This window comes from Salvelinus fontinalis, chromosome 19, assembly GCF_029448725.1.
Source record: "Salvelinus fontinalis isolate EN_2023a chromosome 19, ASM2944872v1, whole genome shotgun sequence".
Lineage (NCBI taxonomy): Eukaryota > Metazoa > Chordata > Actinopteri > Salmoniformes > Salmonidae > Salvelinus > Salvelinus fontinalis.
Window position 1 is genome coordinate 23,653,145 of NC_074683.1, and position 11,164 is coordinate 23,664,308.

Here is an 11,164-nt window from a genome sequence, read left to right on the forward strand (position 1 = left end):
TGTGCAAATGAAGTAAGATTAGGGAGGTAAGGCAATAAATAGGCCATAGTGGCAAAATAATTACAATTGAGCAATTAAACACTGGAGTGATAGATGTGTAGAAGATGAATGTGCAAGTGGAGACACTGGGGTGCAAAGGAGCAAAAAATAAAAATAACAATATGGGCATGAGGTAGTTGGGTGGGCTATTTACAGATGGGCTATGTACAGGTGCAATGATATGTAAATTGCTCTGACAGCTGATGCTTAAAGTTAGTGAGGGAGATATGAGTCTCCAGCTTCAGTGATTTTTGCAATTCGTTCCAGTCATTGGCAGCAGAGAATTGGAAGGAAAGGTGGCCAATTTAGGAGTTGGCTTTGGGGGTTACCAGTGAAATATGCCTGCTGGAGCGCGTGCTACAGGTGGGTGCTGCTATGGTGACCAGTGAGCTGAGATAAGGCGGGGCTTTACCTAAGAAAAACATAGATGACCTGGAGCCAGTGGGTTGGGCGACGAATATGAAGCGAAGGCAACCAACGAGAGCATAGAGATCACAGTGACAAAACGGATGGCACTGTGATAGACTGCATCCAATTTGCTGAGTAGAGTGTTGGAGGCTATTTTGTAAATGACATCGCCAAAGTCAAGGATCGGTAGGATAGTATGTTTGGCAGCAGGAGTGAAGGATGCTTTGTTGCGAAATAGGAAGCCGATTCTAGATTTAATTTTGGATTGGAGATGCTTAATGTGAGTCTGGAAGGAGAGTTTACAGTCTAGCCAGACACCTAGGTATTTGTAGAAATGTTATTTCCATCAGTCATTTCCATCACAAAGCATCACAAACTGACAAGGTGTGGTGGAGATTTTCCATTCACCATTTGTATCTATGTTTTTTTGTCCATGGAACTAGGCTTGATCTGTGGCTGAGAAACAGCCCCATAAGGTTCAGCTTCATCTAGAAAAGTGTCAATAAAAACCAAAGCGAACATAATCTGTCTTAATAGTGTGACCCTATGGTTGAGAGAATGCCACTTTCTTTTCCTACCATTAGTGTACTGTACAGTGTTTTATACATTACAAAGGTCATTGGATTTTCATTGAGCCCACACATTCACACCCCTTAATAGTGGGTCCAAAGGCAAGGGTTATGGGTAGGTTATCCATATGGGTTGAGAGAGCGATAGAGCGTTTTCTGTTATTGTGGATGTCTTCCTGTGGCTGCTTACATATTGAACAGAAACTATTATTTCAGTTTTACATCCAAATGAACATCAAAGACCAAAGTATTTAATCTAGGACCTGAAGGAATAGCTACTGTAGAAATTGCCGTCATAACATTTTCAGCAACCTGTTTGAATGACTCATCTCACTAATATTTTCCCACTGCTATTACAAGGTGGCTCAGTAAATAGGAGAAATGTTGGTGGGGCAACAGTTGATTGAATGCACTGCATTTTCCCCAAGGGAACTTCAGGTGTGCCATTTGTTATTCAGAAACACACAATGCGTGAGAGAGAATCAATGGCCTTAGCAATGTGGAGAAGAGGGAGAGAGAAATCATGCAGAAGAACAACTCCTGACTTGTTATACTTGTTATACTGGTTAAGAGTGAGTAACATGATTAAATTAGCAAAAGAATTATAGTTAATCAAATTTTAGAACTCAAGATCAACACAGGAGGAAAAGATTGACAGTGAGTTTAAAAAAACAATCTTAATCGTGTTAGCTAGCCAAATTAAAATGTGTCCAACTAGCTCACCGTCTAGTTCCAACTGTTTACTGGTGGTAACCATAGCAACATGGCCACTGGGGCAGTGCTAGCAGCAGAAGCAGAGACTAATAGACCCCCCCTTTGAATTTCCAGCAGTTATTGTCGTGGAAATATTCAGTCAATCATATTTCTCAAATACCTGAGCCTGTGAGTTTGAATATACTTTCATTACATCTGTGGTGGCATATTTCTGCTTTACCAAATGAGGAGTTTTAACAAACTTCACACACCAGTCAGAGTTATACTTAAACTACATCTTTAATAAGAGCTTTGCAATAGCCTTTGACTTTCAATGATGCGCCATCTCTAATAAACCATTAAAGTCACAACAGAAAAGTACAAAGATCATTTATAGTCAAGATACACCCCTCTCAATTTACATGACGAACCACAGATTTTAGGAACAGTTTACAAAGAAATATTTTTACTTGAGAGAGAGTACTATCCCAGATAGCATTCGCTATAAATTATCGTTCAGTTTGGCCCCTAAGACGAGGTTCTAATCTCGTTCCTGGTATGTCATAGCACAAAAACATTACCTCATGTTATCTGGAATGCTCTTTAGGTTTTATCACCCAAAGACATCGATAGCTCTGTCAGTGCTATCTATAGAGGCCCATCTTCAGTGGAACACACACACAACAGTTAACAGAACACTCTATTCTGTTGAATAAAACAACCATTATCATGCAATACAAGCATTATAACATAATCTTGCAATTTTCCATGACACGACATAAGCCGAGCTGGTTCATGAAAACAACTAACTTTCCAGTCTTGGCACATACTTCTTATACATTTTTCCTCCTTACATCACACCCATAGTAACTCCTCTTAATGACTCATTCCCTCTGGCATTTAGCCACCGTGATCTTATTGCCTTGCACTAAGTTTAGTTTGGTTTCATATTAGGGCATAGAAACAGTAGAGCCACAGCAATAGTTTAAAAAGACAGACATGTTCTCGACTAAGACAGGTGAGTGCATGTAGGACCAGTCCTTGGCACTTTACAGAAATAACCAGACATGTCTGTAACGGTTGTTCTCCTCCTCTTCGTCCGAAGAGGAGTAGGGATTGGACCAAAGCGCAGCGTTGTTATATGACATACTGAAGTTTATTAAAGTAAGACGAAACACGAAACACTTTAACAGACTACAAAACAAATAAACGATGTAGACAGACCTGACTTGAGAACTTACAAACTACGAAGAACGCACGAACAGGAACAGACTACATATACGAAACGACAAACGAAACAGTCCCGTGTGGTAGACATACAGTCACGGAAGACAACCACCCACAACAAACAATGTGAAACAACCTACCTATATATGGTTCTCAATCAGAGGAAAACGTAAACCACCTGCCTCTGATTGAGAGCCATACAAGGTCAATTAACACTGACACTTAACATAGAACAAACAACACAGACTGCCCACCAAGCTCATGTCCTGACCCACTAAACAGAACTAATACAAAAGGAAAACAAGGCCAGGAACGTGACAATGTCATCCTGCTAACTCCTCTGAAAGGGACACCCATGTTCTGGAAAAGACCCAAGCGGTGTAACCATAGCAACAGTATATCAGGCGATAACACAGTTACAGGAATAACCAGTCGCGTCCACACCCCGACAGGTGCATGTCTAATGGTGTCTAATGACCCAGGGCACACACAGAGTGCACTAGTTTTGCTGACTATCCTGATATGTATAATGGCCACACATGTTCTGGAAAATTCTCAATAGAATCAAATCAGAGAAGGGAAGAATCAATTTTAGACACAGAATTCTGAGGGAGAACCCAGAAACTTTATTTGCCGACTGCTCACACAACAGGACTGTTGCAAACCTGTTATTTTACACAGACCACACTACTGCCTGGCATACAGCTGTAACCAGGCATTTCAGCTATACCACAAAGAAAGGCATCTGCAAGAGAAGGCAAATCCACATTTTTGAGGACAGTGAGAAGGATCAGGAAAACAGGTTTCTGACGGTGAACATGTACCAGAACGGCACTGTCATGGTCCAGGGCTCTTTTGTGCAAGACTTCCCCACCCTAAGGAAGATAGAGGAAACAAAAAAGACAAGGAAAGACAAAAAAGACAAGGACAGCACCCCGACCTCTCCCCTCAGGCACCCCAACAGCAGGAGCCCAGGCCTACACCCACACAACAGGTCTATCCTCCCCCCTGCCTGCTACCACCACCAGAGCCAAGACCACACTACCATCAGCCTACTGAGAGACAGGCTGGCTCTGTTAGAGATATGGGTTAATGAGCTACACCACCTCGAGCCCAGACACAGAGCTACTACAGGACCAGATCAACCAGTGCAGGGCGCAGCTGAAGAACTCTGTCCAGGAGCTGAGCACAGCTCTTGAGGAGGTAAAGGCCACCATGAGGAGAGAGCTGGTGCAGGTAAAGGAGGAGATGGCAAAGGAACTTTCTGTCATCAAGAGGGTGCTGCAGCACAGAGAGCAGAATGTAGATACCCCTAGAGAGAAGCTGTAGCCCCTAACGACCCCACTGACCCATCTTCACCCACAACCCCCCCCCCTATACCGACAACCCTTTACCCACACCCCCAGTCAACAAGGAGGCTCACATGGGGACACCTACTACAGAGAGGAGCTCTCTGGCCCCCCCTGACACACCCCCACACACCCCTCCTTGTACACAGGCCCTGTGTACCCCATCCCCTGACCGTAAAACCCACTGATGTGGCCATCCTCATTGACTCAAATGGGAAATTCATCCAAGAGGATAAACTCTTCCCCCACCACAAGGTGTCCAAAATACGGTGTCCAAAAACACAGGATGCACTCCACATCCTGTCCCAGCCTGACTTTGGCACACCAGTCCACATTATTATTCACACCGGCACCAACAACCTGCGAGAGGAGCAGGAGAGAGTAGGGAGCTCTGGTCAACATAGTAGCAGAGAGGGCCTTTGAGTGGTTCCCCAACTCCCACATCACCATCTCCACTCTGCTGCCCCGCAAAGACTTTCATCCCCATACCATTCAGAAAGTCAACCCTGACATCACCAGAGGGTGTGGCCTACTCCCGAACGTGCACGTTGCTCACCACCCAACAATCACCCCAGAGCATCTGCACGACCACTCGCACCTGAGGAAGCAGACAGTAGGGATGTGTGCCAAGTCTCATCACGAACCGGCTCAAAGCCCGTAACAAAAGGGAGACCACGTGGAGATAAGGAATAACAAAACATATATTTATTAAATAAAGTAACTAAGTACAATATACAATGGTGTGTGTAATCAGTAGTGTAAGTGAGTGTTTAGCATGCATGAATGTGATAATGCAGGGTGTTGAAAGGTGCCAAAGCAAACAACCAAAAAGCACCAAGATACACAACAAAATCTATCAAGGTGTCTGCATGGAGAGAGTCTCTTCCATGAATGGGGAAGTGGTGTATTTATCCTGGGACACACTGGGCCCAGGTGTTTCCCATGTAGCTGACGACCCTCCCAACTCCGCCCACCGGCATCCTAATAAGGAAACAAGAACAGAGAGAGAATACGGCAGACAGAGTGGGAGGGTCGTCACACGTGGTACTTGGTAGACAAACATCCCATGCCGCAGAGGACCACCCAGATACCCCTACCAGACCACTGCACCACCAAGGAGCCCCAGGCACTCTCAACGCCCCACCAGACCCAGCGCACCCCACATGCCCCACACACCACCAGAGCATCACCACATTCATCGGCTTAGCCAGACTGGACCGGGCCCAGCCTACTACCCCGCATCAGACCACCAACTCTACCAGACCAGAGAGGAAGCCCCAAGGCCCAGACCTGGCCCCCCTCCACTCCACAGGGTCCCAACAGCAGGACCAGGGCAGCTACGAAGAGGTCGTCAGAGGACATGAGAACCCTGTAGGATTAAGTGAGATTAAACAGCTCCTCCAGTACATCTGCACTAAACACACGCACACACATACACACACACACACACACACAGACACACACACACACACACACACACACACCTATTGTACTAAAAGTTTACTTGTTCAATGAATAGGAACATATATATACAGTTGAAGTCGGAAGTTTACATACACTTAGGTTGGAGTCATTAAAACTCGTTTTTCAACCACTCCACAAATTTCTTGTTCACAAACTATAGTTTTGGCAAGTCGGTTAGGACATCTACTTTATGCATGACACAAGTAATTTTTCCAACAATTGTTTACAGACAGATTATTTCACTTATTTCACTGTATCACAATGTTTACATACACTACATACACAAAGTTTACATACACTAAGTTGACTGTGCCTTTAAACAGCTTGGAAAATTCCAGAAAATTATGTAATGGCTTCAGAAGCTTCTGATAGGCTACTTGAAATCATTTGAGTCAATTGGAGGTGTACTTGTTGATGTCTTTCAAGGCCTACCTTCAAACTCAGTGCCTCTTTGCTTGACATCATCGGAAAATCAAAGGAAAACAGCCAAGACCTCAGAAAAACATTGTAGACCTCCACAAGTCTGGTTCATTTACATTTACATTTAAGTCATTTAGCAGATGCTCTTATCCAGAGCGACTTACAAATTGGTGCATTCACCTCATGACATCCAGTGGAACAGCCACTCTAAATCTTTTAAGGGGGGGGGGGGGGGGTTCAGAAGGATTACTTTATCCTATCCTAGGTATTCCTTAAAGAGGTGGGGTTTCAGGTGTCTCCGGAAGGTGGTGATTGACTCCGCTGTCCTGGCGTCGTGAGGGAGTTTGTTCCACCATTGGGGTGCCAGAGCAGCGAACAGTTTTGACTGGGCTGAGCGGGAACTGTACTTCCTCAGTGGTAGGGAGGCGAGCAGGCCAGAGGTGGATGAACGCAGTGCCCTTGTTTGGGTGTAGGGCCTGATCAGAGCCTGAAGGTACTGAGGTGCCGTTCCCCTCACCGCTCCGTAGGCAAGCACCATGGTCTTGTAGCGGATGCGAGCTTCAACTGGAAGCCCGTGGAGAGAGTGGAGGAGCGGGGTGACGTGAGAGAACTTGGGAAGGTTGAACACCAGACGGGCTGCGGCGTTCTGGATGAGTTGTAGGGGTTTAATGGCACAGGCAGGGAGCCCAGCCAACAGCGAGTTGCAGTAATCCAGTCGGGAGATGACAAGTGCCTGGATTAGGACCTGCGCCGCTTCCTGTGTGAGGCAGGGTCGTACTCTGCGGATGTTGTAGAGCATGAACCTACAGGAACGGGCCACCGCCTTGATGTTTGTTGAGAACGACAGGGTGTTGTCCAGGATCACGCCAAGGTTCTTAGCGCTCTGGGAGGAGGACACAATGGAGTTGTCAACCGTGATGGCGAGATCATGGAACGGGCAGTCCTTCCCCGGGAGGAAGAGCAGCTCCGTCTTGCCGAGGTTCAGCTTGAGGTGGTGATCCGTCATCCACACTGATATGTCTGCCAGACATGCAGAGATGCGATTCATCCTTGGGAGCAATTTCCAAACGCCTGAAGGTACCACGTTCATCTGTACAAACAATAGTACGCAAGTATAAACACCATGGGACCACACAGCCATCATACCGCTCAGGGAAGGAGATGCGTTCTGTCTCCTAGAGATGAACGTACTTTGGTGCGAAAAGTGCAAATCAATCCCAGAACAACAGCAAAGGACCTTGTGAAGATGCTGGAGGAAACAGGTACAAAATTATCTATATCCACAGTAAAATGAGTCCTATATCGACATAACCTGAAAGGCCGCACAGCAAGGAAGAAGCCACTGCTCCAAAACCGCCATAAAAAAGCCAGACTACGGTTTGCAGCTGCACTTGGGGACAAAGGTCGTACTTTTTGGAGAAATGTCCTCTGGTCTGATGAAACAAAAATATAACTGTTTGGCCATAATGACCATCGTTATGTTTGGAGGAAAAAGGGGGACGCTTGCAAGCCGAAGAACACCATCCCAACCGTGAGGTACGGGGGTGGCATCATCATGTTGTGGGGGTGCTTTGCTGCAGGAGTGACTGGTGCACTTCACAAAATAGATGGCATCATGACGATGGAAAATTATGTGGATATATTGAAGCAACATCTTTGAGACATACTTGAGACAAACTTCCAAAGTTGTGGCAAAATGCTTAAGGTCAACAAAGTCAAGGTATTGGGGTGGCCATCACAAAGCCCTGACCTATATCCCATAGAAAACTTGTGGGCAGAACTGAAAAAGCGTGTGCGAGCAAGGAGGCCTACAAACCTGACTAAGTTACATCAGCTCTGTCAGCAGGAATGGGCCAAAATTCACCCAACTTATTGTGGGAAGCTTGTGGTAGGCTACCTGAAATGTTTGACCCAAGTTAAACAATTTAAAGGAAATTCTACCAAATACTAATTGAGTGTATGTAAACTTCTGACCCATTGGGAATGTGATGAACGAAATAAAAGCTGAAATAAATCATTCTCTCTACTATTATTCTGACATTTCACATTCTTAAAATAAAGTGGTGATCCTAACTGACCTAAGACAGGTTATTTTTACTAGGATTAAATGTCAGGAATTGTGGAAAAACTGAGTTTAAATTTATTTGGCGTAGGTGTACGTAAACTTCCAACTTCAACTGTATATAACATATATTGTTTTTGCTGTTATCCTGTTTATCTCACTCTTAACAACGTAATAGTTGGTAGTTACTGTATTTATGACTGCTATTCTTTCTTTTTGCAATATGAAATCACTATCAGTTAGCATGTGGAACATTCAGGACCTAATCTCATCATTCTTTGGACTGAAGAGTTTAGCACTGAAGTTCAACAATAAACTTAAAGATGTTGACGTCATCATTCTGTAGGAGACATGGTGTAAAGCTGACATTGTCACTCACTGTCCCACAGACTCGGGAGGATTGATAATTTGGTACAAATCCGAACTAAAAAATCTAATTGATCCCCTCAAAATTGGTAAATATCACATTTGGTTAAAACTGAAAAAATAACTTGTACTGACAGAAAATATGTTTTCCTTTGCGCAATATATATCCCCCCTCAGAATCCCCAAATTACTCAGAGGAGATCCAGGGAAATGTTCTCATCTGTGGGGACACAAATGCGCGCACAGGAATACTACCTGATCTAACGACCATATGAGGGGAAAGCTTTATTTCAGGCCATACTGTTTCTAACTGCCTTAATCTCACCCATAGAAACAACAGTGACAGCACCATCAACAAAAACGGAAGGGATCTGTTGCAGCTCTGTCGAAGCCAGGGTCTGTACTTTGTTAATGCTAGGTTACAGGGGGACTCTTTGGGGAGATTCACCTATTGCTCACCTCTTGGCCACAACACAGTAGACTATAGGATTACAGACATTGACCCTTTCTCTCTCAGCTCATTCACTGTCAAGCCACTAACACCTCTGTCTGATCACAGCCAAATTACATTGTTCCTCAAAAGAACAGACATGGAAACAACCACACATTCACAGCCCAGTAAGCTATACAACATCAGAAATTCATACAGATGGGCCCAAAACAGCACAGAAGAATACTAGAAAGTAACCTGTAACCAAAAAATCCAAACTCTCAAAATATTTTTAAAAAGACCACAAATGACAACTGGTTTGATGCAGATTGTAAAATTACAATCCAACCAAGAGCACAGAGACCCAAATAATGGTGAATTACGCCTTCATTACTGTGAGACTTTAAAATGATAAAAACGTACATCCAGAACCAAAAACAAAAAAGCACAGTGCAAAAGCTGACACTAATTGAGTAGTCCATAAACACAAACAACTTCTGGCAAAATTGGGGGGAAAAACTACAAAAAACTAAATGAGAGGAATTAGCGATACAAAATGGTGACATGGACAACCCATTTTAAAACACTCTACAACACCGTTCAAATTGACACAAACGCAGAACAATGCCAAATTCATGAGAAGTTGAATGGATTAGAAAAAGCTATAAAGGATAATCAAAATCCATTGGACTCCCCAATTACTGACCAGGAGCTCTATAAGAAACTTCAGGCTCTCAAATTTAAAAAAGCATGCAGACCTGATAGCATCCTAAAGGAGATGCTGAAACCCACTAGTGCAAAATTTAAATTGGCTATTTTAAAACTGTTTAATTTGATCCTGAGTGTAAGTTATTTCCCTGATATCTGGAATCAAGGACTCATAACGCCAATCTTTAAGAACAGAGACAAGTTTGACCCTAACAATTACAGAGGCATTTGTGTGAACAGTAACCTGGGGAAGGTTTTCTGTAGTATTATAAATGTAAGAGTTCTAAACTCCCTTAAAAAGCACAATGTCTTGAGTAAAAGCCAAATTGGATTTATACCAAAACATCGCATGACTGATCATATTTGCACCCTACACACCCTGATATATTAATATGTCCACCAAAATAATAGCAAAATATACGCTTGCTTTCTTCCAAAAAGAATTTGATTCTATTTGGCATACAGGACTGTTCTACAAAGTTATTGAAAGTGGTATACGGGGTAAAACATATTACATAATTAAATCAATGTATACTGGCAATACGTGCAGCATTAAAATTGGCAAGAAAATAACAGAATTCTTTAACCAGGGACGGGGCCTTCGCCAGGGTTGCAATCTGAGCCCTGTACTCTTCAATATTTACATCAACGTATTGGCCACTATTCTAGAAAAATCCTCAGCCCCTGGTGTTAGTCTCTACAATTCAGAGGTTAAATGCCTACTCTTCACAGATGACCTATGCCTGCTGTCACCCACAGCACATGGCCTACAGCAGAGCCTGGACCTACTAGAGCAGTACTGCCAGACCTGGGCCCTGGCAGTAAACCCCAGAAAGACTAAAATAATGCTTTTCCAGAGAAGATCCAGATCTCAGGGAATTAGACCAAAGTTCTCAATTGGTACAAAATATATAGAGTACTGCACACACTACAATTACTTAGGTTTAAAAATAAGCTCAACTGGACACCTTAATGATGCAGTGAATGAACTGAGAGAGAAAGCACGCAGGGCATTCTACGCCATTAAAAAACAAATTGAAATTGAAATACCTATTCAAATTTAGCTAAAACTAATTGAATGTGTCATTGAATCAGCAAGGTGTGGGGTCTACTTGCAAAACAAGATTTCACCAAATGGGACAAACACCCCATTGAAACCCTACATGCAGAGTTCTGTAAGATTCTCCTACATGTCCAGAGGAAAACTACAGACAATGCATGCAGGGCAGAATTAGGCCAATATCCACTAATAATAAAAACTTTTTTAAAAAAGCAATTAAGTTTTGGAACCATCTCAAATACAGTGAACCCCTCTCATATCATTACTAAGCCAAGCAATGCCAAGAGCTGAACAAAGAAAATAGTCCCATCATCCATCTGGTCTTGGGGCTGAGTTCACAAACCTGTTCTACTAACGCACTGAAGCCTC